Source organism: Pleurodeles waltl, chromosome 10 (genome assembly GCF_031143425.1).
Source record: "Pleurodeles waltl isolate 20211129_DDA chromosome 10, aPleWal1.hap1.20221129, whole genome shotgun sequence".
In the NCBI taxonomy this organism is placed as follows: domain Eukaryota; kingdom Metazoa; phylum Chordata; class Amphibia; order Caudata; family Salamandridae; genus Pleurodeles; species Pleurodeles waltl.
In genome coordinates this window covers 329,531,793-329,559,281 of record NC_090449.1, presented here as the reverse complement: position 1 = coordinate 329,559,281, position 27,489 = coordinate 329,531,793, and the positions used below count along the sequence as shown (strand labels likewise).

Sequence of the window (27,489 nt, the reverse complement as noted above, 5' to 3'; positions counted from 1 at the left end):
AATACATCGCAAGGCAAGAAAATGCACATGGTTCTCTCTTCTGCAATATGACTAGAGTCATTTCCATGGTCGTCATCGAACATGACATAAAACGCCTCTATCCTTTAGACCTTTTGGCCCATAATTACAAGAGGATGACTGAGTGAGACGCTCTGCCAAATTTGGCAGCCTCGCACTCAGTCATTTTCAAAATGCAGGGAAGCGCCGTATTTAGTAGAATACAGCGCACCCCTGTGCTTCCCTCTGCGCCAGCTCTAAATTAGCTGCCGAGCACCAACGCAGCCATCCTTGCGCCATGGTACAAGGATGGCTGCGTGGAGGGGGAAATTGTTTTTGTTCAGGAAGGCACACCTTCCTGCACAACAGAAATCTTCAGTGGCGATATGTTCGTGCAGCACACATAGAAAGAGCAAAAATGAGGAGAAATGAAAACATTTCTGCTCGTTTCTCCACTATAACGACACCCATTGTATGGCGCTTGGATTTTGGCGCTGCCACAGATTTACAAAAACTCGTAAAACTGGAGCAGCATCAAAATGCTATGGTGTTGCAGTGGCCCACCCAGAGCAACGCCCATTGCACGCCCCTTCCAGGGAAAGGGCTGCGTGTGAAGGGGCCGTATTTACAAGGTGGTGTTAAGCCACAAAACGTGGTTGAACGGCGTCTTGTAAATACGGCACAGTACATAGTGCCACCGGGGCGTCACTAAAGATGATGTGCCGGTGGCGATAGGGCCTTGTAAGTCTGGCCCTTTCTTTGCTCAAGGTGTATGTTCTTGGTGAAGGTAGGAAAGCCATTTTCGCTCTCATACCTTCCTTCCTTGGCTGGCTTGACCACAGTAGGCCCAGGCTTCAATGGAAAGGTCAAAAAGGGAGCAACTGACTGCCGTAAGGTGTATCGTCTTCTCTTGGTGAGTTGAGACCGATGCCCTTGGAGCGTAGTACCTCACGATGGTGAGGGATAGACACAGCCTCTTTAATTTCAATTTACCTGTCAGGTGAGGTGGTAAATGCAAATAATGTGATAAAGCACAGCAACTTGCTGTTTCTGCCTGGCCTCGAACCAGGGACCTTTCGCGTGTAAGGCGAACGTGATAACCACTACACTACAGAAACAGACATGCCTGCTTATTTGCTTCATGTGGCTATGCATTGGACTGGAACCACTGCACTGGAAACAGACACACCTGCTTTCTTTATGTGGCTATGCTTTGGACTGGAATGCAAGGACTAAGGGACAATATTCATGACGCTCAAAGCTGAGCCTTTCTGACAGGATCTCTTCCTTTGGAAGAAAGGAACTGGGATCACTTTCATTCCAAGAGGTGATTTCAAAACCAGCCCTGCAATTACTTTGGAGAAGCACTGTGCATTTCATGTTCCAACGAGAAGTGCTGCTCCAACACAAAAAAGCAGTTAGAAAGAAATCCCGCACTCCTTCATCATGCCGAACTGCCTCGACACCAGTAGAAAGCATGCAATGCATTCCACCATGGCATCTTACAAGAGTGGAAAGCAGAAATACTCCTGTTTAAAAACAGATCGAACCTATGAAGGCACGGGCTCGTCCGGGATTTGAACCCGGGACCTCTCACACCCAAAGCGAGAATCATACCCCTAGACCAACGAGCCTGCTGCTGCAAAAGCCTTTCAAACATCTTCTGAAGTGTCTTTGTGAAAAAGCAGGGCCACTTGGAGACTCTCCTTCTAAGCGTGCCATAGCAATTGATGTTTTGTGCCAAGGGGTTTTTTTTTGCCTCTAGCAAGGCAAGAGGTAGTCAAGAAGCCCTATGCTAGCAAGCTGAACTGTGGCGCTGATGAGAAAAGCAGACCCTTTCTGGTAGTTGTACGCCTCCGCAGGACCTGGGCCCTTGCACCGTAGACTTCCAGACCAGAAGCACTGAAGGGCCTGCCATCTCTTGCGCCTGAGCCAGAGGAGCATGCCTCTTGTATTCAAGCACAATTGCTCGCTCAGTGCTCGATCAGGCGAGATTTATATGAGTGCCTCACAGGCCTGAAACACTCACCTGGGAGACGCGGGGTGGCTGAATTCCCAGAATGGCCTTCGATAGGAAAATCACCTCCTTTCCTCCCGACTCATTTCAGAATTGGGTGAAAATCGCAAGACAGTGTTCAGGGGTGCATGGGTACTGCCTACTCCCAGCTGCCTCTCTGTCTTCTTCATGTTAATTTCAAGTCACAAGGAGGGACCATTGCCATTCTGCTCCGCCCACCTAACCAGGAAACCCAGGTTGAGCTTGTCTGCCTGTTGTTGTTGCAGGGGCAGTGCCTTCTCTGCCCAAAAGTGGCAGGAGAGCCTCACTTCAAACGATGGAATCAACTGCTTAAGTAGAAACCAGCATGGTAGTTACAGTGATAAGGTGCAGCTCTAACAGAAGGCGTGACTGAGATGCCCCTTCCAGAAATACATGGAATGCTGATTGAGGGCCCAGCCGGAGGGTTGGTGGATTTCTTTTCATATGCTACAGCAGCTTGCAAAGATAGTGTTGTGGGGAGCTGGCTGTGCAAGCAGAGGAAGATTTAAGGGCAGAAAATAGACCTATCAGAAGTGCGATATGAACCCACAACTACATGAGCAAACCAGGATGCTTAGCTTAACTGAAGATCAAGCTCTCTTGAGGCTGCCGCCTTAGACCACTCGGCCATCCTGACAGCTGAGTCTGTGTTTAGGTCTGACTCCTCAGTCTGCACTTGTCGATGCTGCCGCTTGCAATGTTCCTATCAAGGTGACAGGTTTAAAGGCCCCACAATATAACATGGCCAAGAAAAAAAAAAGTAAAAAACAGAATAAGAAACCAGGCACATGCACGACTACGCAAAGATGCAGATAACTTTTTACCGGCCTGCAATAGTAATACAAGTTTTACACAGGTCACAAGTTTTTAAAGGCCATCCCTGAGTGAGACTAAGCTTTTAGGGAGCAAACACAAAAGCAGACACTGCCCATTGTTTCTGCCCGGTCTCGAACCGGGGACCTTTCACGTGTTAGGCGAACGTGATAACCACTACACTACAGAAACAAGCATGAGGGCTTGACTGAAGGAGCAAAATTCCCCTCATATGTTTGCCCGATTGCCTCTATACTTGATCAGCAGTTGCTCGCAAAGCGAGGAGTAAGTGTGAAAATTGCAGCGTTGTCAGCCAGCAAGCGTACACTCAGATGTACTGAAAAGTCACAGCTGCGGGTAGAGACAAATATCTGATGCCTAAATGCCTGAAACCAGAGCCTGTGAAAGCATCACACAGAGCACACTGAAAGCAAGCAGGAAGGAAGCCAAGGCATGGTGATCCTTTTTTTCTCCTGAGGCTAAAAATATTTTGCACAACAATGCTTTGAGTGGAATGAGGAATCTTCAAGCTTTGTGTATTTTGAGTAAAATTTGTGTGTTTTCTGCTAAAAAGGGTGTGTTGGGGATTTGGACCCGGACACCAACGAGCGAGGGCACAGAAGCACCACTGCTCAGACCCTGCTCCTAGGGTTGAGGGCAGAGAGTGGGCGAATACATCGCAAGGCAAGAAAATGCACATGGTTCTCTCTTCTGCAATATGACTAGAGTCATTTCCATGGTCGTCATCGAACATGACATAAAACGCCTCTATCCTTTAGACCTTTTGGCCCATAATTACAAGAGGATGACTGAGTGAGACGCTCTGCCAAATTTGGCAGCCTCGCACTCAGTCATTTTCAAAATGCAGGGAAGCGCCGTATTTAGTAGAATACAGCGCACCCCTGTGCTTCCCTCTGCGCCAGCTCTAAATTAGCTGCCGAGCACCAACGCAGCCATCCTTGCGCCATGGTACAAGGATGGCTGCGTGGAGGGGGAAATTGTTTTTGTTCAGGAAGGTACACCTTCCTGCACAACAGAAATCTTCAGTGGCGATATGTTCGTGCAGCACACATAGAAAGAGCAAAAATGAGGAGAAATGAAAACATTTCTGCTCGTTTCTCCACTATAACGACACCCATTGTATGGCGCTTGGATTTTGGCGCTGCCACAGATTTACAAAAACTCGTAAAACTGGAGCAGCATCAAAATGCTATGGTGTTGCAGTGGCCCACCCAGAGCAACGCCCATTGCACGCCCCTTCCAGGGAAAGGGCTGCGTGTGAAGGGGCCGTATTTACAAGGTGGTGTTAAGCCACAAAACGTGGTTGAACGGCGTCTTGTAAATACGGCACAGTACATAGTGCCACCGGGGCGTCACTAAAGATGATGTGCCGGTGGCGATAGGGCCTTGTAAGTCTGGCCCTTTCTTTGCTCAAGGTGTATGTTCTTGGTGAAGGTAGGAAAGCCATTTTCGCTCTCATACCTTCCTTCCTTGGCTGGCTTGACCACAGTAGGCCCAGGCTTCAATGGAAAGGTCAAAAAGGGAGCAACTGACTGCCGTAAGGTGTATCGTCTTCTCTTGGTGAGTTGAGACCGATGCCCTTGGAGCGTAGTACCTCACGATGGTGAGGGATAGACACAGCCTCTTTAATTTCAATTTACCTGTCAGGTGAGGTGGTAAATGCAAATAATGTGATAAAGCACAGCAACTTGCTGTTTCTGCCTGGCCTCGAACCAGGGACCTTTCGCGTGTAAGGCGAACGTGATAACCACTACACTACAGAAACAGACATGCCTGCGTATTTGCTTCATGTGGCTATGCATTGGACTGGAACCACTGCACTGGAAACAGACACACCTGCTTTCTTTATGTGGCTATGCTTTGGACTGGAATGCAAGGACTAAGGGACAATATTCATGACGCTCAAAGCTGAGCCTTTCTGACAGGATCTCTTCCTTTGGAAGAAAGGAACTGGGATCACTTTCATTCCAAGAGGTGATTTCAAAACCAGCCCTGCAATTACTTTGGAGAAGCACTGTGCATTTCATGTTCCAACGAGAAGTGCTGCTCCAACACAAAAAAGCAGTTAGAAAGAAATCCCGCACTCCTTCATCATGCCGAACTGCCTCGACACCAGTAGAAAGCATGCAATGCATTCCACCATGGCATCTTACAAGAGTGGAAAGCAGAAATACTCCTGTTTAAAAACAGATCGAACCTATGAAGGCACGGGCTCGTCCGGGATTTGAACCCGGGACCTCTCACACCCAAAGCGAGAATCATACCCCTAGACCAACGAGCCTGCTGCTGCAAAAGCCTTTCAAACATCTTCTGAAGTGTCTTTGTGAAAAAGCAGGGCCACTTGGAGACTCTCCTTCTAAGCGTGCCATAGCAATTGATGTTTTGTGCCAAGGGTTTTTTTTTTGCCTCTAGCAAGGCAAGAGGTAGTCAAGAAGCCCTATGCTAGCAAGCTGAACTGTGGCGCTGATGAGAAAAGCAGACCCTTTCTGGTAGTTGTACGCCTCCGCAGGACCTGGGCCCTTGCACCGTAGACTTCCAGACCAGAAGCACTGAAGGGCCTGCCATCTCTTGCGCCTGAGCCAGAGGAGCATGCCTCTTGTATTCAAGCACAATTGCTCGCTCAGTGCTCGATCAGGCGAGATTTATATGAGTGCCTCACAGGCCTGAAACACTCACCTGGGAGACGCGGGGTGGCTGAATTCCCAGAATGGCCTTCGATAGGAAAATCACCTCCTTTCCTCCCGACTCATTTCAGAATTGGGTGAAAATCGCAAGACAGTGTTCAGGGGTGCATGGGTACTGCCTACTCCCAGCTGCCTCTCTGTCTTCTTCATGTTAATTTCAAGTCACAAGGAGGGACCATTGCCATTCTGCTCCGCCCACCTAACCAGGAAACCCAGGTTGAGCTTGTCTGCCTGTTGTTGTTGCAGGGGCAGTGCCTTCTCTGCCCAAAAGTGGCAGGAGAGCCTCACTTCAAACGATGGAATCAACTGCTTAAGTAGAAACCAGCATGGTAGTTACAGTGATAAGGTGCAGCTCTAACAGAAGGCGTGACTGAGATGCCCCTTCCAGAAATACATGGAATGCTGATTGAGGGCCCAGCCGGAGGGTTGGTGGATTTCTTTTCATATGCTACAGCAGCTTGCAAAGATAGTGTTGTGGGGAGCTGGCTGTGCAAGCAGAGGAAGATTTAAGGGCAGAAAATAGACCTATCAGAAGTGCGATATGAACCCACAACTACATGAGCAAACCAGGATGCTTAGCTTAACTGAAGATCAAGCTCTCTTGAGGCTGCCGCCTTAGACCACTCGGCCATCCTGACAGCTGAGTCTGTGTTTAGGTCTGACTCCTCAGTCTGCACTTGTCGATGCTGCCGCTTGCAATGTTCCTATCAAGGTGACAGGTTTAAAGGCCCCACAATTTAACATGGCCAAGAAAAAAAAAAGTAAAAAACAGAATAAGAAACCAGGCACATGCACGACTACGCAAAGATGCAGATAACTTTTTACCGGCCTGCAATAGTAATACAAGTTTTACACAGGTCACAAGTTTTTAAAGGCCATCCCTGAGTGAGACTAAGCTTTTAGGGAGCAAACACAAAAGCAGACACTGCCCATTGTTTCTGCCCGGTCTCGAACCGGGGACCTTTCGCGTGTTAGGCGAACGTGATAACCACTACACTACAGAAACAAGCATGAGGGCTTGACTGAAGGAGCAAAATTCCCCTCATATGTTTGCCCGATTGCCTCTATACTTGATCAGCAGTTGCTCGCAAAGCGAGGAGTAAGTGTGAAAATTGCAGCGTTGTCAGCCAGCAAGCGTACACTCAGATGTACTGAAAAGTCACAGCTGCGGGTAGAGACAAATATCTGATGCCTAAATGCCTGAAACCAGAGCCTGTGAAAGCATCACACAGAGCACACTGAAAGCAAGCAGGAAGGAAGCCAAGGCATGGTGATCCTTTTTTTCTCCTGAGGCTAAAAATATTTTGCACAACAATGCTTTGAGTGGAATGAGGAATCTTCAAGCTTTGTGTATTTTGAGTAAAATTTGTGTGTTTTCTGCTAAAAAGGGTGTGTTGGGGATTTGGACCCGGACACCAACGAGCGAGGGCACAGAAGCACCACTGCTCAGACCCTGCTCCTAGGGTTGAGGGCAGAGAGTGGGCGAATACATCGCAAGGCAAGAAAATGCACATGGTTCTCTCTTCTGCAATATGACTAGAGTCATTTCCATGGTCGTCATCGAACATGACATAAAACGCCTCTATCCTTTAGACCTTTTGGCCCATAATTACAAGAGGATGACTGAGTGAGACGCTCTGCCAAATTTGGCAGCCTCGCACTCAGTCATTTTCAAAATGCAGGGAAGCGCCGTATTTAGTAGAATACAGCGCACCCCTGTGCTTCCCTCTGCGCCAGCTCTAAATTAGCTGCCGAGCACCAACGCAGCCATCCTTGCGCCATGGTACAAGGATGGCTGCGTGGAGGGGGAAATTGTTTTTGTTCAGGAAGGCACACCTTCCTGCACAACAGAAATCTTCAGTGGCGATATGTTCGTGCAGCACACATAGAAAGAGCAAAAATGAGGAGAAATGAAAACATTTCTGCTCGTTTCTCCACTATAACGACACCCATTGTATGGCGCTTGGATTTTGGCGCTGCCACAGATTTACAAAAACTCGTAAAACTGGAGCAGCATCAAAATGCTATGGTGTTGCAGTGGCCCACCCAGAGCAACGCCCATTGCACGCCCCTTCCAGGGAAAGGGCTGCGTGTGAAGGGGCCGTATTTACAAGGTGGTGTTAAGCCACAAAACGTGGTTGAACGGCGTCTTGTAAATACGGCACAGTACATAGTGCCACCGGGGCGTCACTAAAGATGATGTGCCGGTGGCGATAGGGCCTTGTAAGTCTGGCCCTTTCTTTGCTCAAGGTGTATGTTCTTGGTGAAGGTAGGAAAGCCATTTTCGCTCTCATACCTTCCTTCCTTGGCTGGCTTGACCACAGTAGGCCCAGGCTTCAATGGAAAGGTCAAAAAGGGAGCAACTGACTGCCGTAAGGTGTATCGTCTTCTCTTGGTGAGTTGAGACCGATGCCCTTGGAGCGTAGTACCTCACGATGGTGAGGGATAGACACAGCCTCTTTAATTTCAATTTACCTGTCAGGTGAGGTGGTAAATGCAAATAATGTGATAAAGCACAGCAACTTGCTGTTTCTGCCTGGCCTCGAACCAGGGACCTTTCGCGTGTAAGGCGAACGTGATAACCACTACACTACAGAAACAGACATGCCTGCTTATTTGCTTCATGTGGCTATGCATTGGACTGGAACCACTGCACTGGAAACAGACACACCTGCTTTCTTTATGTGGCTATGCTTTGGACTGGAATGCAAGGACTAAGGGACAATATTCATGACGCTCAAAGCTGAGCCTTTCTGACAGGATCTCTTCCTTTGGAAGAAAGGAACTGGGATCACTTTCATTCCAAGAGGTGATTTCAAAACCAGCCCTGCAATTACTTTGGAGAAGCACTGTGCATTTCATGTTCCAACGAGAAGTGCTGCTCCAACACAAAAAAGCAGTTAGAAAGAAATCCCGCACTCCTTCATCATGCCGAACTGCCTCGACACCAGTAGAAAGCATGCAATGCATTCCACCATGGCATCTTACAAGAGTGGAAAGCAGAAATACTCCTGTTTAAAAACAGATCGAACCTATGAAGGCACGGGCTCGTCCGGGATTTGAACCCGGGACCTCTCACACCCAAAGCGAGAATCATACCCCTAGACCAACGAGCCTGATGCTGCAAAAGCCTTTCAAACATCTTCTGAAGAGTCTTTGTGAAAAAGCAGGGCCACTTGGAGACTCTCCTTCTAAGCGTGCCATAGCAATTGATGTTTTGTGCCAAGGGTTTTTTTTTTGCCTCTAGCAAGGCAAGAGGTAGTCAAGAAGCCCTATGCTAGCAAGCTGAACTGTGGCGCTGATGAGAAAAGCAGACCCTTTCTGGTAGTTGTACGCCTCCGCAGGACCTGGGCCCTTGCACCGTAGACTTCCAGACCAGAAGCACTGAAGGGCCTGCCATCTCTTGCGCCTGAGCCAGAGGAGCATGCCTCTTGTATTCAAGCACACTTGCTCGCTCAGTGCTCGATCAGGCGAGATTTATATGAGTGCCTCACAGGCCTGAAACACTCACCTGGGAGACGCGGGGTGGCTGAATTCCCAGAATGGCCTTCGATAGGAAAATCACCTCCTTTCCTCCCGACTCATTTCAGAATTGGGTGAAAATCGCAAGACAGTGTTCAGGGGTGCATGGGTACTGCCTACTCCCAGCTGCCTCTCTGTCTTCTTCATGTTAATTTCAAGTCACAAGGAGGGACCATTGCCATTCTGCTCCGCCCACCTAACCAGGAAACCCAGGTTGAGCTTGTCTGCCTGTTGTTGTTGCAGGGGCAGTGCCTTCTCTGCCCAAAAGTGGCAGGAGAGCCTCACTTCAAACGATGGAATCAACTGCTTAAGTAGAAACCAGCATGGTAGTTACAGTGATAAGGTGCAGCTCTAACAGAAGGCGTGACTGAGATGCCCCTTCCAGAAATACATGGAATGCTGATTGAGGGCCCAGCCGGAGGGTTGGTGGATTTCTTTTCATATGCTACAGCAGCTTGCAAAGATAGTGTTGTGGGGAGCTGGCTGTGCAAGCAGAGGAAGATTTAAGGGCAGAAAATAGACCTATCAGAAGTGCGATATGAACCCACAACTACATGAGCAAACCAGGATGCTTAGCTTAACTGAAGATCAAGCTCTCTTGAGGCTGCCGCCTTAGACCACTCGGCCATCCTGACAGCTGAGTCTGTGTTTAGGTCTGACTCCTCAGTCTGCACTTGTCGATGCTGCCGCTTGCAATGTTCCTATCAAGGTGACAGGTTTAAAGGCCCCACAATATAACATGGCCAAGAAAAAAAAAAGTAAAAAACAGAATAAGAAACCAGGCACATGCACGACTACGCAAAGATGCAGATAACTTTTTACCGGCCTGCAATAGTAATACAAGTTTTACACAGGTCACAAGTTTTTAAAGGCCATCCCTGAGTGAGACTAAGCTTTTAGGGAGCAAACACAAAAGCAGACACTGCCCATTGTTTCTGCCCGGTCTCGAACCGGGGACCTTTCGCGTGTTAGGCGAACGTGATAACCACTACACTACAGAAACAAGCATGAGGGCTTGACTGAAGGAGCAAAATTCCCCTCATATGTTTGCCCGATTGCCTCTATACTTGATCAGCAGTTGCTCGCAAAGCGAGGAGTAAGTGTGAAAATTGCAGCGTTGTCAGCCAGCAAGCGTACACTCAGATGTACTGAAAAGTCACAGCTGCGGGTAGAGACAAATATCTGATGCCTAAATGCCTGAAACCAGAGCCTGTGAAAGCATCACACAGAGCACACTGAAAGCAAGCAGGAAGGAAGCCAAGGCATGGTGATCCTTTTTTTCTCCTGAGGCTAAAAATATTTTGCACAACAATGCTTTGAGTGGAATGAGGAATCTTCAAGCTTTGTGTATTTTGAGTAAAATTTGTGTGTTTTCTGCTAAAAAGGGTGTGTTGGGGATTTGGACCCGGACACCAACGAGCGAGGGCACAGAAGCACCACTGCTCAGACCCTGCTCCTAGGGTTGAGGGCAGAGAGTGGGCGAATACATCGCAAGGCAAGAAAATGCACATGGTTCTCTCTTCTGCAATATGACTAGAGTCATTTCCATGGTCGTCATCGAACATGACATAAAACGCCTCTATCCTTTAGACCTTTTGGCCCATAATTACAAGAGGATGACTGAGTGAGACGCTCTGCCAAATTTGGCAGCCTCGCACTCAGTCATTTTCAAAATGCAGGGAAGCGCCGTATTTAGTAGAATACAGCGCACCCCTGTGCTTCCCTCTGCGCCAGCTCTAAATTAGCTGCCGAGCACCAACGCAGCCATCCTTGCGCCATGGTACAAGGATGGCTGCGTGGAGGGGGAAATTGTTTTTGTTCAGGAAGGCACACCTTCCTGCACAACAGAAATCTTCAGTGGCGATATGTTCGTGCAGCACACATAGAAAGAGCAAAAATGAGGAGAAATGAAAACATTTCTGCTCGTTTCTCCACTATAACGACACCCATTGTATGGCGCTTGGATTTTGGCGCTGCCACAGATTTACAAAAACTCGTAAAACTGGAGCAGCATCAAAATGCTATGGTGTTGCAGTGGCCCACCCAGAGCAACGCCCATTGCACGCCCCTTCCAGGGAAAGGGCTGCGTGTGAAGGGGCCGTATTTACAAGGTGGTGTTAAGCCACAAAACGTGGTTGAACGGCGTCTTGTAAATACGGCACAGTACATAGTGCCACCGGGGCGTCACTAAAGATGATGTGCCGGTGGCGATAGGGCCTTGTAAGTCTGGCCCTTTCTTTGCTCAAGGTGTATGTTCTTGGTGAAGGTAGGAAAGCCATTTTCGCTCTCATACCTTCCTTCCTTGGCTGGCTTGACCACAGTAGGCCCAGGCTTCAATGGAAAGGTCAAAAAGGGAGCAACTGACTGCCGTAAGGTGTATCGTCTTCTCTTGGTGAGTTGAGACCGATGCCCTTGGAGCGTAGTACCTCACGATGGTGAGGGATAGACACAGCCTCTTTAATTTCAATTTACCTGTCAGGTGAGGTGGTAAATGCAAATAATGTGATAAAGCACAGCAACTTGCTGTTTCTGCCTGGCCTCGAACCAGGGACCTTTCGCGTGTAAGGCGAACGTGATAACCACTACACTACAGAAACAGACATGCCTGCTTATTTGCTTCATGTGGCTATGCATTGGACTGGAACCACTGCACTGGAAACAGACACACCTGCTTTCTTTATGTGGCTATGCTTTGGACTGGAATGCAAGGACTAAGGGACAATATTCATGACGCTCAAAGCTGAGCCTTTCTGACAGGATCTCTTCCTTTGGAAGAAAGGAACTGGGATCACTTTCATTCCAAGAGGTGATTTCAAAACCAGCCCTGCAATTACTTTGGAGAAGCACTGTGCATTTCATGTTCCAACGAGAAGTGCTGCTCCAACACAAAAAAGCAGTTAGAAAGAAATCCCGCACTCCTTCATCATGCCGAACTGCCTCGACACCAGTAGAAAGCATGCAATGCATTCCACCATGGCATCTTACAAGAGTGGAAAGCAGAAATACTCCTGTTTAAAAACAGTTCGAACCTATGAAGGCACGGGCTCGTCCGGGATTTGAACCCGGGACCTCTCACACCCAAAGCGAGAATCATACCCCTAGACCAACGAGCCTGCTGCTGCAAAAGCCTTTCAAACATCTTCTGAAGTGTCTTTGTGAAAAAGCAGGGCCACTTGGAGACTCTCCTTCTAAGCGTGCCATAGCAATTGATGTTTTGTGCCAAGGGGTTTTTTTTTGCCTCTAGCAAGGCAAGAGGTAGTCAAGAAGCCCTATGCTAGCAAGCTGAACTGTGGCGCTGATGAGAAAAGCAGACCCTTTCTGGTAGTTGTACGCCTCCGCAGGACCTGGGCCCTTGCACCGTAGACTTCCAGACCAGAAGCACTGAAGGGCCTGCCATCTCTTGCGCCTGAGCCAGAGGAGCATGCCTCTTGTATTCAAGCACAATTGCTCGCTCAGTGCTTGATCAGGCGAGATTTATATGAGTGCCTCACAGGCCTGAAACACTCACCTGGGAGACGCGGGGTGGCTGAATTCCCAGAATGGCCTTCGATAGGAAAATCACCTCCTTTCCTCCCGACTCATTTCAGAATTGGGTGAAAATCGCAAGACAGTGTTCAGGGGTGCATGGGTACTGCCTACTCCCAGCTGCCTCTCTGTCTTCTTCATGTTAATTTCAAGTCACAAGGAGGGACCATTGCCATTCTGCTCCGCCCACCTAACCAGGAAACCCAGGTTGAGCTTGTCTGCCTGTTGTTGTTGCAGGGGCAGTGCCTTCTCTGCCCAAAAGTGGCAGGAGAGCCTCACTTCAAACGATGGAATCAACTGCTTAAGTTGAAACCAGCATGGTAGTTACAGTGATAAGGTGCAGCTCTAACAGAAGGCGTGACTGAGATGCCCCTTCCAGAAATACATGGAATGCTGATTGAGGGCCCAGCCGGAGGGTTGGTGGATTTCTTTTCATATGCTACAGCAGCTTGCAAAGATAGTGTTGTGGGGAGCTGGCTGTGCAAGCAGAGGAAGATTTAAGGGCAGAAAATAGACCTATCAGAAGTGCGATATGAACCCACAACTACATGAGCAAACCAGGATGCTTAGCTTAACTGAAGATCAAGCTCTCTTGAGGCTGCCGCCTTAGACCACTCGGCCATCCTGACAGCTGAGTCTGTGTTTAGGTCTGACTCCTCAGTCTGCACTTGTCGATGCTGCCGCTTGCAATGTTCCTATCAAGGTGACAGGTTTAAAGGCCCCACAATATAACATGGCCAAGAAAAAAAAAAGTAAAAAACAGAATAAGAAACCAGGCACATGCACGACTACGCAAAGATGCCGATAACTTTTTACCGGCCTGCAATAGTAATACAAGTTTTACACAGGTCACAAGTTTTTAAAGGCCATCCCTGAGTGAGACTAAGCTTTTAGGGAGCAAACACAAAAGCAGACACTGCCCATTGTTTCTGCCCGGTCTCGAACCGGGGACCTTTCGCGTGTTAGGCGAACGTGATAACCACTACACTACAGAAACAAGCATGAGGGCTTGACTGAAGGAGCAAAATTCCCCTCATATGTTTGCCCGATTGCCTCTATACTTGATCAGCAGTTGCTCGCAAAGCGAGGAGTAAGTGTGAAAATTGCAGCGTTGTCAGCCAGCAAGCGTACACTCAGATGTACTGAAAAGTCACAGCTGCGGGTAGAGACAAATATCTGATGCCTAAATGCCTGAAACCAGAGCCTGTGAAAGCATCACACAGAGCACACTGAAAGCAAGCAGGAAGGAAGCCAAGGCATGGTGATCCTTTTTTTCTCCTGAGGCTAAAAATATTTTGCACAACAATGCTTTGAGTGGAATGAGGAATCTTCAAGCTTTGTGTATTTTGAGTAAAATTTGTGTGTTTTCTGCTAAAAAGGGTGTGTTGGGGATTTGGACCCGGACACCAACGAGCGAGGGCACAGAAGCACCACTGCTCAGACCCTGCTCCTAGGGTTGAGGGCAGAGAGTGGGCGAATACATCGCAAGGCAAGAAAATGCACATGGTTCTCTCTTCTGCAATATGACTAGAGTCATTTCCATGGTCGTCATCGAACATGACATAAAACGCCTCTATCCTTTAGACCTTTTGGCCCATAATTACAAGAGGATGACTGAGTGAGACGCTCTGCCAAATTTGGCAGCCTCGCACTCAGTCATTTTCAAAATGCAGGGAAGCGCCGTATTTAGTAGAATACAGCGCACCCCTGTGCTTCCCTCTGCGCCAGCTCTAAATTAGCTGCCGAGCACCAACGCAGCCATCCTTGCGCCATGGTACAAGGATGGCTGCGTGGAGGGGGAAATTGTTTTTGTTCAGGAAGGCACACCTTCCTGCACAACAGAAATCTTCAGTGGCGATATGTTCGTGCAGCACACATAGAAAGAGCAAAAATGAGGAGAAATGAAAACATTTCTGCTCGTTTCTCCACTATAACGACACCCATTGTATGGCGCTTGGATTTTGGCGCTGCCACAGATTTACAAAAACTCGTAAAACTGGAGCAGCATCAAAATGCTATGGTGTTGCAGTGGCCCACCCAGAGCAACGCCCATTGCACGCCCCTTCCAGGGAAAGGGCTGCGTGTGAAGGGGCCGTATTTACAAGGTGGTGTTAAGCCACAAAACGTGGTTGAACGGCGTCTTGTAAATACGGCACAGTACATAGTGCCACCGGGGCGTCACTAAAGATGATGTGCCGGTGGCGATAGGGCCTTGTAAGTCTGGCCCTTTCTTTGCTCAAGGTGTATGTTCTTGGTGAAGGTAGGAAAGCCATTTTCGCTCTCATACCTTCCTTCCTTGGCTGGCTTGACCACAGTAGGCCCAGGCTTCAATGGAAAGGTCAAAAAGGGAGCAACTGACTGCCGTAAGGTGTATCGTCTTCTCTTGGTGAGTTGAGACCGATGCCCTTGGAGCGTAGTACCTCACGATGGTGAGGGATAGACACAGCCTCTTTAATTTCAATTTACCTGTCAGGTGAGGTGGTAAATGCAAATAATGTGATAAAGCACAGCAACTTGCTGTTTCTGCCTGGCCTCGAACCAGGGACCTTTCGCGTGTAAGGCGAACGTGATAACCACTACACTACAGAAACAGACATGCCTGCTTATTTGCTTCATGTGGCTATGCATTGGACTGGAACCACTGCACTGGAAACAGACACACCTGCTTTCTTTATGTGGCTATGCTTTGGACTGGAATGCAAGGACTAAGGGACAATATTCATGACGCTCAAAGCTGAGCCTTTCTGACAGGATCTCTTCCTTTGGAAGAAAGGAACTGGGATCACTTTCATTCCAAGAGGTGATTTCAAAACCAGCCCTGCAATTACTTTGGAGAAGCACTGTGCATTTCATGTTCCAACGAGAAGTGCTGCTCCAACACAAAAAAGCAGTTAGAAAGAAATCCCGCACTCCTTCATCATGCCGAACTGCCTCGACACCAGTAGAAAGCATGCAATGCATTCCACCATGGCATCTTACAAGAGTGGAAAGCAGAAATACTCCTGTTTAAAAACAGATCGAACCTATGAAGGCACGGGCTCGTCCGGGATTTGAACCCGGGACCTCTCACACCCAAAGCGAGAATCATACCCCTAGACCAACGAGCCTGCTGCTGCAAAAGCCTTTCAAACATCTTCTGAAGTGTCTTTGTGAAAAAGCAGGGCCACTTGGAGACTCTCCTTCTAAGCGTGCCATAGCAATTGATGTTTTGTGCCAAGGGTTTTTTTTTTGCCTCTAGCAAGGCAAGAGGTAGTCAAGAAGCCCTATGCTAGCAAGCTGAACTGTGGCGCTGATGAGAAAAGCAGACCCTTTCTGGTAGTTGTACGCCTCCGCAGGACCTGGGCCCTTGCACCGTAGACTTCCAGACCAGAAGCACTGAAGGGCCTGCCATCTCTTGCGCCTGAGCCAGAGGAGCATGCCTCTTGTATTCAAGCACAATTGCTCGCTCAGTGCTCGATCAGGCGAGATTTTTATGAGTGCCTCACAGGCCTGAAACACTCACCTGGGAGACGCGGGGTGGCTGAATTCCCAGAATGGCCTTCGATAGGAAAATCACCTCCTTTCCTCCCGACTCATTTCAGAATTGGGTGAAAATCGCAAGACAGTGTTCAGGGGTGCATGGGTACTGCCTACTCCCAGCTGCCTCTCTGTCTTCTTCATGTTAATTTCAAGTCACAAGGAGGGACCATTGCCATTCTGCTCCGCCCACCTAACCAGGAAACCCAGGTTGAGCTTGTCTGCCTGTTGTTGTTGCAGGGGCAGTGCCTTCTCTGCCCAAAAGTGGCAGGAGAGCCTCACTTCAAAAGATGGAATCAACTGCTTAAGTAGAAACCAGCATGGTAGTTACAGTGATAAGGTGCAGCTCTAACAGAAGGCGTGACTGAGATGCCCCTTCCAGAAATACATGGAATGCTGATTGAGGGCCCAGCCGGAGGGTTGGTGGATTTCTTTTCATATGCTACAGCAGCTTGCAAAGATAGTGTTGTGGGGAGCTGGCTGTGCAAGCAGAGGAAGATTTAAGGGCAGAAAATAGACCTATCAGAAGTGCGATATGAACCCACAACTACATGAGCAAACCAGGATGCTTAGCTTAACTGAAGATCAAGCTCTCTTGAGGCTGCCGCCTTAGACCACTCGGCCATCCTGACAGCTGAGTCTGTGTTTAGGTCTGACTCCTCAGTCTGCACTTGTCGATGCTGCCGCTTGCAATGTTCCTATCAAGGTGACAGGTTTAAAGGCCCCACAATATAACATGGCCAAGAAAAAAAAAAGTAAAAAACAGAATAAGAAACCAGGCACATGCACGACTACGCAAAGATGCAGATAACTTTTTACCGGCCTGCAATAGTAATACAAGTTTTACACAGGTCACAAGTTTTTAAAGGCCATCCCTGAGTGAGACTAAGCTTTTAGGGAGCAAACACAAAAGCAGACACTGCCCATTGTTTCTGCCCGGTCTCGAACCGGGGACCTTTCGCGTGTTAGGCGAACGTGATAACCACTACACTACAGAAACAAGCATGAGGGCTTGACTGAAGGAGCAAAATTCCCCTCATATGTTTGCCCGATTGCCTCTATACTTGATCAGCAGTTGCTCGCAAAGCGAGGAGTAAGTGTGAAAATTGCAGCGTTGTCAGCCAGCAAGCGTACACTCAGATGTACTGAAAAGTCACAGCTGCGGGTAGAGACAAATATCTGATGCCTAAATGCCTGAAACCAGAGCCTGTGAAAGCATCACACAGAGCACACTGAAAGCAAGCAGGAAGGAAGCCAAGGCATGGTGATCCTTTTTTTCTCCTGAGGCTAAAAATATTTTGCACAACAATGCTTTGAGTGGAATGAGGAATCTTCAAGCTTTGTGTATTTTGAGTAAAATTTGTGTGTTTTCTGCTAAAAAGGGTGTGTTGGGGATTTGGACCCGGACACCAACGAGCGAGGGCACAGAAGCACCACTGCTCAGACCCTGCTCCTAGGGTTGAGGGCAGAGAGTGGGCGAATACATCGCAAGGCAAGAAAATGCACATGGTTCTCTCTTCTGCAATATGACTAGAGTCATTTCCATGGTCGTCATCGAACATGACATAAAACGCCTCTATCCTTTAGACCTTTTGGCCCATAATTACAAGAGGATGACTGAGTGAGACGCTCTGCCAAATTTGGCAGCCTCGCACTCAGTCATTTTCAAAATGCAGGGAAGCGCCGTATTTAGTAGAATACAGCGCACCCCTGTGCTTCCCTCTGCGCCAGCTCTAAATTAGCTGCCGAGCACCAACGCAGCCATCCTTGCGCCATGGTACAAGGATGGCTGCGTGGAGGGGGAAATTGTTTTTGTTCAGGAAGGCACACCTTCCTGCACAACAGAAATCTTCAGTGGCGATATGTTCGTGCAGCACACATAGAAAGAGCAAAAATGAGGAGAAATGAAAACATTTCTGCTCGTTTCTCCACTATAACGACACCCATTGTATGGCGCTTGGATTTTGGCGCTGCCACAGATTTACAAAAACTCGTAAAACTGGAGCAGCATCAAAATGCTATGGTGTTGCAGTGGCCCACCCAGAGCAACGCCCATTGCACGCCCCTTCCAGGGAAAGGGCTGCGTGTGAAGGGGCCGTATTTACAAGGTGGTGTTAAGCCACAAAACGTGGTTGAACGGCGTCTTGTAAATACGGCACAGTACATAGTGCCACCGGGGCGTCACTAAAGATGATGTGCCGGTGGCGATAGGGCCTTGTAAGTCTGGCCCTTTCTTTGCTCAAGGTGTATGTTCTTGGTTAAGGTAGGAAAGCCATTTTCGCTGTCATACCTTCCTTCCTTGGCTGGCTTGACCACAGTAGGCCCAGGCTTCAATGGAAAGGTCAAAAAGGGAGCAACTGACTGCCGTAAGGTGTATCGTCTTCTCTTGGTGAGTTGAGACCGATGCCCTTGGAGCGTAGTACCTCACGATGGTGAGGGATAGACACAGCCTCTTTAATTTCAATTTACCTGTCAGGTGAGGTGGTAAATGCAAATAATGTGATAAAGCACAGCAACTTGCTGTTTCTGCCTGGCCTCGAACCAGGGACCTTTCGCGTGTAAGGCGAACGTGATAACCACTACACTACAGAAACAGACATGCCTGCTTATTTGCTTCATGTGGCTATGCATTGGACTGGAACCACTGCACTGGAAACAGACACACCTGCTTTCTTTATGTGGCTATGCTTTGGACTGGAATGCAAGGACTAAGGGACAATATTCATGACGCTCAAAGCTGAGCCTTTCTGACAGGATCTCTTCCTTTGGAAGAAAGGAACTGGGATCACTTTCATTCCAAGAGGTGATTTCAAAACCAGCCCTGCAATTACTTTGGAGAAGCACTGTGCATTTCATGTTCCAACGAGAAGTGCTGCTCCAACACAAAAAAGCAGTTAGAAAGAAATCCCGCACTCCTTCATCATGCCGAACTGCCTCGACACCAGTAGAAAGCATGCAATGCATTCCACCATGGCATCTTACAAGAGTGGAAAGCAGAAATACTCCTGTTTAAAAACAGATCGAACCTATGAAGGCACGGGCTCGTCCGGGATTTGAACCCGGGACCTCTCAAACCCAAAGCGAGAATCATACCCCTAGACCAACGAGCCTGCTGCTGCAAAAGCCTTTCAAACATCTTCTGAAGTGTCTTTGTGAAAAAGCAGGGCCACTTGGAGACTCTCCTTCTAAGCGTGCCATAGCAATTGATGTTTTGTGCCAAGGGTTTTTTTTTTGCCTCTAGCAAGGCAAGAGGTAGTCAAGAAGCCCTATGCTAGCAAGCTGAACTGTGGCGCTGATGAGAAAAGCAGACCCTTTCTGGTAGTTGTACGCCTCCGCAGGACCTGGGCCCTTGCACCGTAGACTTCCAGACCAGAAGCACTGAAGGGCCTGCCATCTCTTGCGCCTGAGCCAGAGGAGCATGCCTCTTGTATTCAAGCACAATTGCTCGCTCAGTGCTCGATCAGGCGAGATTTTTATGAGTGCCTCACAGGCCTGAAACACTCACCTGGGAGACGCGGGGTGGCTGAATTCCCAGAATGGCCTTCGATAGGAAAATCACCTCCTTTCCTCCCGACTCATTTCAGAATTGGGTGAAAATCGCAAGACAGTGTTCAGGGGTGCATGGGTACTGCCTACTCCCAGCTGCCTCTCTGTCTTCTTCATGTTAATTTCAAGTCACAAGGAGGGACCATTGCCATTCTGCTCCGCCCACCTAACCAGGAAACCCAGGTTGAGCTTGTCTGCCTGTTGTTGTTGCAGGGGCAGTGCCTTCTCTGCCCAAAAGTGGCAGGAGAGCCTCACTTCAAAAGATGGAATCAACTGCTTAAGTAGAAACCAGCATGGTAGTTACAGTGATAAGGTGCAGCTCTAACAGAAGGCGTGACTGAGATGCCCCTTCCAGAAATACATGGAATGCTGATTGAGGGCCCAGCCGGAGGGTTGGTGGATTTCTTTTCATATGCTACAGCAGCTTGCAAAGATAGTGTTGTGGGGAGCTGGCTGTGCAAGCAGAGGAAGATTTAAGGGCAGAAAATAGACCTATCAGAAGTGCGATATGAACCCACAACTACATGAGCAAACCAGGATGCTTAGCTTAACTGAAGATCAAGCTCTCTTGAGGCTGCCGCCTTAGACCACTCGGCCATCCTGACAGCTGAGTCTGTGTTTAGGTCTGACTCCTCAGTCTGCACTTGTCGATGCTGCCGCTTGCAATGTTCCTATCAAGGTGACAGGTTTAAAGGCCCCACAATATAACATGGCCGAGAAAAAAAAAAGTAAAAAACAGAATAAGAAACCAGGCACATGCACGACTACGCAAAGATGCAGATAACTTTTTACCGGCCTGCAATAGTAATACAAGTTTTACACAGGTCACAAGTTTTTAAAGGCCATCCCTGAGTGAGACTAAGCTTTTAGGGAGCAAACACAAAAGCAGACACTGCCCATTGTTTCTGCCCGGTCTCGAACCGGGGACCTTTCGCGTGTTAGGCGAACGTGATAACCACTACACTACAGAAACAAGCATGAGGGCTTGACTGAAGGAGCAAAATTCCCCTCATATGTTTGCCCGATTGCCTCTATACTTGATCAGCAGTTGCTCGCAAAGCGAGGAGTAAGTGTGAAAATTGCAGCGTTGTCAGCCAGCAAGCGTACACTCAGATGTACTGAAAAGTCACAGCTGCGGGTAGAGACAAATATCTGATGCCTAAATGCCTGAAACCAGAGCCTGTGAAAGCATCACACAGAGCACACTGAAAGCAAGCAGGAAGGAAGCCAAGGCATGGTGATCCTTTTTTTCTCCTGAGGCTAAAAATATTTTGCACAACAATGCTTTGAGTGGAATGAGGAATCTTCAAGCTTTGTGTATTTTGAGTAAAATTTGTGTGTTTTCTGCTAAAAAGGGTGTGTTGGGGATTTGGACCCGGACACCAACGAGCGAGGGCACAGAAGCACCACTGCTCAGACCCTGCTCCTAGGGTTGAGGGCAGAGAGTGGGCGAATACATCGCAAGGCAAGAAAATGCACATGGTTCTCTCTTCTGCAATATGACTAGAGTCATTTCCATGGTCGTCATCGAACATGACATAAAACGCCTCTATCCTTTAGACCTTTTGGCCCATAATTACAAGAGGATGACTGAGTGAGACGCTCTGCCAAATTTGGCAGCCTCGCACTCAGTCATTTTCAAAATGCAGGGAAGCGCCGTATTTAGTAGAATACAGCGCACCCCTGTGCTTCCCTCTGCGCCAGCTCTAAATTAGCTGCCGAGCACCAACGCAGCCATCCTTGCGCCATGGTACAAGGATGGCTGCGTGGAGGGGGAAATTGTTTTTGTTCAGGAAGGCACACCTTCCTGCACAACAGAAATCTTCAGTGGCGATATGTTCGTGCAGCACACATAGAAAGAGCAAAAATGAGGAGAAATGAAAACATTTCTGCTCGTTTCTCCACTATAACGACACCCATTGTATGGCGCTTGGATTTTGGCGCTGCCACAGATTTACAAAAACTCGTAAAACTGGAGCAGCATCAAAATGCTATGGTGTTGCAGTGGCCCACCCAGAGCAACGCCCATTGCACGCCCCTTCCAGGGAAAGGGCTGCGTGTGAAGGGGCCGTATTTACAAGGTGGTGTTAAGCCACAAAACGTGGTTGAACGGCGTCTTGTAAATACGGCACAGTACATAGTGCCACCGGGGCGTCACTAAAGATGATGTGCCGGTGGCGATAGGGCCTTGTAAGTCTGGCCCTTTCTTTGCTCAAGGTGTATGTTCTTGGTGAAGGTAGGAAAGCCATTTTCGCTGTCATACCTTCCTTCCTTGGCTGGCTTGACCACAGTAGGCCCAGGCTTCAATGGAAAGGTCAAAAAGGGAGCAACTGACTGCCGTAAGGTGTATCGTCTTCTCTTGGTGAGTTGAGACCGATGCCCTTGGAGCGTAGTACCTCACGATGGTGAGGGATAGACACAGCCTCTTTAATTTCAATTTACCTGTCAGGTGAGGTGGTAAATGCAAATAATGTGATAAAGCACAGCAACTTGCTGTTTCTGCCTGGCCTCGAACCAGGGACCTTTCGCGTGTAAGGCGAACGTGATAACCACTACACTACAGAAACAGACATGCCTGCTTATTTGCTTCATGTGGCTATGCATTGGACTGGAACCACTGCACTGGAAACAGACACACCTGCTTTCTTTATGTGGCTATGCTTTGGACTGGAATGCAAGGACTAAGGGACAATATTCATGACGCTCAAAGCTGAGCCTTTCTGACAGGATCTCTTCCTTTGGAAGAAAGGAACTGGGATCACTTTCATTCCAAGAGGTGATTTCAAAACCAGCCCTGCAATTACTTTGGAGAAGCACTGTGCATTTCATGTTCCAACGAGAAGTGCTGCTCCAACACAAAAAAGCAGTTAGAAAGAAATCCCGCACTCCTTCATCATGCCGAACTGCCTCGACACCAGTAGAAAGCATGCAATGCATTCCACCATGGCATCTTACAAGAGTGGAAAGCAGAAATACTCCTGTTTAAAAACAGATCAAACCTATGAAGGCACGGGCTCGTCCGGGATTTGAACCCGGGACCTCTCACACCCAAAGCGAGAATCATACCCCTAGACCAACGAGCCTGCTGCTGCAAAAGCCTTTCAAACATCTTCTGAAGTGTCTTTGTGAAAAAGCAGGGCCACTTGGAGACTCTCCTTCTAAGCGTGCCATAGCAATTGATGTTTTGTGCCAAGGGTTTTTTTTTTGCCTCTAGCAAGGCAAGAGGTAGTCAAGAAGCCCTATGCTAGCAAGCTGAACTGTGGCGCTGATGAGAAAAGCAGACCCTTTCTGGTAGTTGTACGCCTCCGCAGGACCTGGGCCCTTGCACCGTAGACTTCCAGACCAGAAGCACTGAAGGGCCTGCCATCTCTTGCGCCTGAGCCAGAGGAGCATGCCTCTTGTATTCAAGCACAATTGCTCGCTCAGTGCTCGATCAGGCGAGATTTATATGAGTGCCTCACAGGCCTGAAACACTCACCTGGGAGACGCGGGGTGGCTGAATTCCCAGAATGGCCTTCGATAGGAAAATCACCTCCTTTCCTCCCGACTCATTTCAGAATTGGGTGAAAATCGCAAGACAGTGTTCAGGGGTGCATGGGTACTGCCTACTCCCAGCTGCCTCTCTGTCTTCTTCATGTTAATTTCAAGTCACAAGGAGGGACCATTGCCATTCTGCTCCGCCCACCTAACCAGGAAACCCAGGTTGAGCTTGTCTGCCTGTTGTTGTTGCAGGGGCAGTGCCTTCTCTGCCCAAAAGTGGCAGGAGAGCCTCACTTCAAATGATGGAATCAACTGCTTAAGTAGAAACCAGCATGGTAGTTACAGTGATAAGGTGCAGCTCTAACAGAAGGCGTGACTGAGATGCCCCTTCCAGAAATACATGGAATGCTGATTGAGGGCCCAGCCGGAGGGTTGGTGGATTTCTTTTCATATGCTACAGCAGCTTGCAAAGATAGTGTTGTGGGGAGCTGGCTGTGCAAGCAGAGGAAGATTTAAGGGCAGAAAATAGACCTATCAGAAGTGCGATATGAACCCACAACTACATGAGCAAACCAGGATGCTTAGCTTAACTGAAGATCAAGCTCTCTTGAGGCTGCCGCCTTAGACCACTCGGCCATCCTGACAGCTGAGTCTGTGTTTAGGTCTGACTCCTCAGTCTGCACTTGTCGATGCTGCCGCTTGCAATGTTCCTATCAAGGTGACAGGTTTAAAGGCCCCACAATATAACATGGCCAAGAAAAAAAAAAGTAAAAAACAGAATAAGAAACCAGGCACATGCACGACTACGCAAAGATGCAGATAACTTTTTACCGGCCTGCAATAGTAATACAAGTTTTACACAGGTCACAAGTTTTTAAAGGCCATCCCTGAGTGAGACTAAGCTTTTAGGGAGCAAACACAAAAGCAGACACTGCCCATTGTTTCTGCCCGGTCTCGAACCGGGGACCTTTCGCGTGTTAGGCGAACGTGATAACCACTACACTACAGAAACAAGCATGAGGGCTTGACTGAAGGAGCAAAATTCCCCTCATATGTTTGCCCGATTGCCTCTATACTTGATCAGCAGTTGCTCGCAAAGCGAGGAGTAAGTGTGAAAATTGCAGCGTTGTCAGCCAGCAAGCGTACACTCAGATGTACTGAAAAGTCACAGCTGCGGGTAGAGACAAATATCTGATGCCTAAATGCCTGAAACCAGAGCCTGTGAAAGCATCACACAGAGCACACTGAAAGCAAGCAGGAAGGAAGCCAAGGCATGGTGATCCTTTTTTTCTCCTGAGGCTAAAAATATTTTGCACAACAATGCTTTGAGTGGAATGAGGAATCTTCAAGCTTTGTGTATTTTGAGTAAAATTTGTGTGTTTTCTGCTAAAAAGGGTGTGTTGGGGATTTGGACCCGGACACCAACGAGCGAGGGCACAGAAGCACCACTGCTCAGACCCTGCTCCTAGGGTTGAGGGCAGAGAGTGGGCGAATACATCGCAAGGCAAGAAAATGCACATGGTTCTCTCTTCTGCAATATGACTAGAGTCATTTCCATGGTCGTCATCGAACATGACATAAAACGCCTCTATCCTTTAGACCTTTTGGCCCATAATTACAAGAGGATGACTGAGTGAGACGCTCTGCCAAATTTGGCAGCCTCGCACTCAGTCATTTTCAAAATGCAGGGAAGCGCCGTATTTAGTAGAATACAGCGCACCCCTGTGCTTCCCTCTGCGCCAGCTCTAAATTAGCTGCCGAGCACCAACGCAGCCATCCTTGCGCCATGGTACAAGGATGGCTGCGTGGAGGGGGAAATTGTTTTTGTTCAGGAAGGCACACCTTCCTGCACAACAGAAATCTTCAGTGGCGATATGTTCGTGCAGCACACATAGAAAGAGCAAAAATGAGGAGAAATGAAAACATTTCTGCTCGTTTCTCCACTATAACGACACCCATTGTATGGCGCTTGGATTTTGGCGCTGCCACAGATTTACAAAAACTCGTAAAACTGGAGCAGCATCAAAATGCTATGGTGTTGCAGTGGCCCACCCAGAGCAACGCCCATTGCACGCCCCTTCCAGGGAAAGGGCTGCGTGTGAAGGGGCCGTATTTACAAGGTGGTGTTAAGCCACAAAACGTGGTTGAACGGCGTCTTGTAAATACGGCACAGTACATAGTGCCACCGGGGCGTCACTAAAGATGATGTGCCGGTGGCGATAGGGCCTTGTAAGTCTGGCCCTTTCTTTGCTCAAGGTGTATGTTCTTGGTGAAGGTAGGAAAGCCATTTTCGCTCTCATACCTTCCTTCCTTGGCTGGCTTGACCACAGTAGGCCCAGGCTTCAATGGAAAGGTCAAAAAGGGAGCAACTGACTGCCGTAAGGTGTATCGTCTTCTCTTGGTGAGTTGAGACCGATGCCCTTGGAGCGTAGTACCTCACGATGGTGAGGGATAGACACAGCCTCTTTAATTTCAATTTACCTGTCAGGTGAGGTGGTAAATGCAAATAATGTGATAAAGCACAGCAACTTGCTGTTTCTGCCTGGCCTCGAACCAGGGACCTTTCGCGTGTAAGGCGAACGTGATAACCACTACACTACAGAAACAGACATGCCTGCTTATTTGCTTCATGTGGCTATGCATTGGACTGGAACCACTGCACTGGAAACAGACACACCTGCTTTCTTTATGTGGCTATGCTTTGGACTGGAATGCAAGGACTAAGGGACAATATTCATGACGCTCAAAGCTGAGCCTTTCTGACAGGATCTCTTCCTTTGGAAGAAAGGAACTGGGATCACTTTCATTCCAAGAGGTGATTTCAAAACCAGCCCTGCAATTACTTTGGAGAAGCACTGTGCATTTCATGTTCCAACGAGAAGTGCTGCTCCAACACAAAAAAGCAGTTAGAAAGAAATCCTGCACTCCTTCATCATGCCGAACTGCCTCGACACCAGTAGAAAGCATGCAATGCATTCCACCATGGCATCTTACAAGAGTGGAAAGCAGAAATACTCCTGTTTAAAAACAGATCGAACCTATGAAGGCACGGGCTCGTCCGGGATTTGAACCCGGGACCTCTCACACCCAAAGCGAGAATCATACCCCTAGACCAACGAGCCTGCTGCTGCAAAAGCCTTTCAAACATCTTCTGAAGTGTCTTTGTGAAAAAGCAGGGCCACTTGGAGACTCTCCTTCTAAGCGTGCCATAGCAATTGATGTTTTGTGCCAAGGGTTTTTTTTTTGCCTCTAGCAAGGCAAGAGGTAGTCAAGAAGCCCTATGCTAGCAAGCTGAACTGTGGCGCTGATGAGAAAAGCAGACCCTTTCTGGTAGTTGTACGCCTCCGCAGGACCTGGGCCCTTGCACCGTAGACTTCCAGACCAGAAGCACTGAAGGGCCTGCCATCTCTTGCGCCTGAGCCAGAGGAGCATGCCTCTTGTATTCAAGCACAATTGCTCGCTCAGTGCTCGATCAGGCGAGATTTATATGAGTGCCTCACAGGCCTGAAACACTCACCTGGGAGACGCGGGGTGGCTGAATTCCCAGAATGGCCTTCGATAGGAAAATCACCTCCTTTCCTCCCGACTCATTTCAGAATTGGGTGAAAATCGCAAGACAGTGTTCAGGGGTGCATGGGTACTGCCTACTCCCAGCTGCCTCTCTGTCTTCTTCATGTTAATTTCAAGTCACAAGGAGGGACCATTGCCATTCTGCTCCGCCCACCTAACCAGGAAACCCAGGTTGAGCTTGTCTGCCTGTTGTTGTTGCAGGGGCAGTGCCTTCTCTGCCCAAAAGTGGCAGGAGAGCCTCACTTCAAACGATGGAATCAACTGCTTAAGTAGAAACCAGCATGGTAGTTACAGTGATAAGGTGCAGCTCTAACAGAAGGCGTGACTGAGATGCCCCTTCCAGAAATACATGGAATGCTGATTGAGGGCCCAGCCGGAGGGTTGGTGGATTTCTTTTCATATGCTACAGCAGCTTGCAAAGATAGTGTTGTGGGGAGCTGGCTGTGCAAGCAGAGGAAGATTTAAGGGCAGAAAATAGACCTATCAGAAGTGCGATATGAACCCACAACTACATGAGCAAACCAGGATGCTTAGCTTAACTGAAGATCAAGCTCTCTTGAGGCTGCCGCCTTAGACCACTCGGCCATCCTGACAGCTGAGTCTGTGTTTAGGTCTGACTCCTCAGTCTGCACTTGTCGATGCTGCCGCTTGCAATGTTCCTATCAAGGTGACAGGTTTAAAGGCCCCACAATATAACATGGCCAAGAAAAAAAAAAGTAAAAAACAGAATAAGAAACCAGGCACATGCACGACTACGCAAAGATGCAGATAACTTTT

At 48.4% G+C, this 27,489-nt stretch overlaps 22 non-coding genes across 22 annotated transcripts; all 22 read right to left on the bottom strand.

Annotated features, from left to right (window-relative positions):
• Nucleotides 1-1,042: 1,042 nt before the first annotated feature.
• On the bottom strand, nt 1,043-1,115 carry TRNAV-UAC (transfer RNA valine (anticodon UAC)). The gene has a single exon. It is a non-coding gene; the product is annotated as a tRNA-Val (tRNA).
• A 444-nt stretch (nt 1,116-1,559) lies between these two features.
• On the bottom strand, nt 1,560-1,631 carry TRNAP-UGG (transfer RNA proline (anticodon UGG)). The gene has a single exon. It is a non-coding gene; the product is annotated as a tRNA-Pro (tRNA).
• Nucleotides 1,632-2,967: 1,336 nt separating this feature from the next.
• On the bottom strand, nt 2,968-3,040 carry TRNAV-AAC (transfer RNA valine (anticodon AAC)). Its single transcript has one exon. It is a non-coding gene; the product is annotated as a tRNA-Val (tRNA).
• Nucleotides 3,041-4,561: 1,521 nt separating this feature from the next.
• TRNAV-UAC (transfer RNA valine (anticodon UAC)) lies at nt 4,562-4,634 on the bottom strand. The gene has a single exon. It is a non-coding gene; the product is annotated as a tRNA-Val (tRNA).
• Nucleotides 4,635-5,078: 444 nt separating this feature from the next.
• Nucleotides 5,079-5,150, bottom strand: TRNAP-UGG (transfer RNA proline (anticodon UGG)). The gene has a single exon. It is a non-coding gene; the product is annotated as a tRNA-Pro (tRNA).
• A 1,336-nt stretch (nt 5,151-6,486) lies between these two features.
• TRNAV-AAC (transfer RNA valine (anticodon AAC)) lies at nt 6,487-6,559 on the bottom strand. The gene has a single exon. It is a non-coding gene; the product is annotated as a tRNA-Val (tRNA).
• A 1,521-nt stretch (nt 6,560-8,080) lies between these two features.
• On the bottom strand, nt 8,081-8,153 carry TRNAV-UAC (transfer RNA valine (anticodon UAC)). The gene has a single exon. It is a non-coding gene; the product is annotated as a tRNA-Val (tRNA).
• A 444-nt stretch (nt 8,154-8,597) lies between these two features.
• Nucleotides 8,598-8,669, bottom strand: TRNAP-UGG (transfer RNA proline (anticodon UGG)). The gene has a single exon. It is a non-coding gene; the product is annotated as a tRNA-Pro (tRNA).
• A 1,336-nt stretch (nt 8,670-10,005) lies between these two features.
• TRNAV-AAC (transfer RNA valine (anticodon AAC)) lies at nt 10,006-10,078 on the bottom strand. Its single transcript has one exon. It is a non-coding gene; the product is annotated as a tRNA-Val (tRNA).
• A 1,521-nt stretch (nt 10,079-11,599) lies between these two features.
• On the bottom strand, nt 11,600-11,672 carry TRNAV-UAC (transfer RNA valine (anticodon UAC)). Its single transcript has one exon. It is a non-coding gene; the product is annotated as a tRNA-Val (tRNA).
• Nucleotides 11,673-12,116: 444 nt separating this feature from the next.
• Nucleotides 12,117-12,188, bottom strand: TRNAP-UGG (transfer RNA proline (anticodon UGG)). The gene has a single exon. It is a non-coding gene; the product is annotated as a tRNA-Pro (tRNA).
• A 1,336-nt stretch (nt 12,189-13,524) lies between these two features.
• TRNAV-AAC (transfer RNA valine (anticodon AAC)) lies at nt 13,525-13,597 on the bottom strand. The gene has a single exon. It is a non-coding gene; the product is annotated as a tRNA-Val (tRNA).
• A 1,521-nt stretch (nt 13,598-15,118) lies between these two features.
• TRNAV-UAC (transfer RNA valine (anticodon UAC)) lies at nt 15,119-15,191 on the bottom strand. The gene has a single exon. It is a non-coding gene; the product is annotated as a tRNA-Val (tRNA).
• Nucleotides 15,192-15,635: 444 nt separating this feature from the next.
• TRNAP-UGG (transfer RNA proline (anticodon UGG)) lies at nt 15,636-15,707 on the bottom strand. Its single transcript has one exon. It is a non-coding gene; the product is annotated as a tRNA-Pro (tRNA).
• Nucleotides 15,708-17,043: 1,336 nt separating this feature from the next.
• Nucleotides 17,044-17,116, bottom strand: TRNAV-AAC (transfer RNA valine (anticodon AAC)). The gene has a single exon. It is a non-coding gene; the product is annotated as a tRNA-Val (tRNA).
• Nucleotides 17,117-18,637: 1,521 nt separating this feature from the next.
• On the bottom strand, nt 18,638-18,710 carry TRNAV-UAC (transfer RNA valine (anticodon UAC)). The gene has a single exon. It is a non-coding gene; the product is annotated as a tRNA-Val (tRNA).
• A 1,852-nt stretch (nt 18,711-20,562) lies between these two features.
• On the bottom strand, nt 20,563-20,635 carry TRNAV-AAC (transfer RNA valine (anticodon AAC)). The gene has a single exon. It is a non-coding gene; the product is annotated as a tRNA-Val (tRNA).
• A 1,521-nt stretch (nt 20,636-22,156) lies between these two features.
• Nucleotides 22,157-22,229, bottom strand: TRNAV-UAC (transfer RNA valine (anticodon UAC)). The gene has a single exon. It is a non-coding gene; the product is annotated as a tRNA-Val (tRNA).
• A 444-nt stretch (nt 22,230-22,673) lies between these two features.
• On the bottom strand, nt 22,674-22,745 carry TRNAP-UGG (transfer RNA proline (anticodon UGG)). The gene has a single exon. It is a non-coding gene; the product is annotated as a tRNA-Pro (tRNA).
• A 1,336-nt stretch (nt 22,746-24,081) lies between these two features.
• On the bottom strand, nt 24,082-24,154 carry TRNAV-AAC (transfer RNA valine (anticodon AAC)). The gene has a single exon. It is a non-coding gene; the product is annotated as a tRNA-Val (tRNA).
• Nucleotides 24,155-25,675: 1,521 nt separating this feature from the next.
• TRNAV-UAC (transfer RNA valine (anticodon UAC)) lies at nt 25,676-25,748 on the bottom strand. Its single transcript has one exon. It is a non-coding gene; the product is annotated as a tRNA-Val (tRNA).
• Nucleotides 25,749-26,192: 444 nt separating this feature from the next.
• TRNAP-UGG (transfer RNA proline (anticodon UGG)) lies at nt 26,193-26,264 on the bottom strand. The gene has a single exon. It is a non-coding gene; the product is annotated as a tRNA-Pro (tRNA).
• Nucleotides 26,265-27,489: the final 1,225 nt, after the last annotated feature.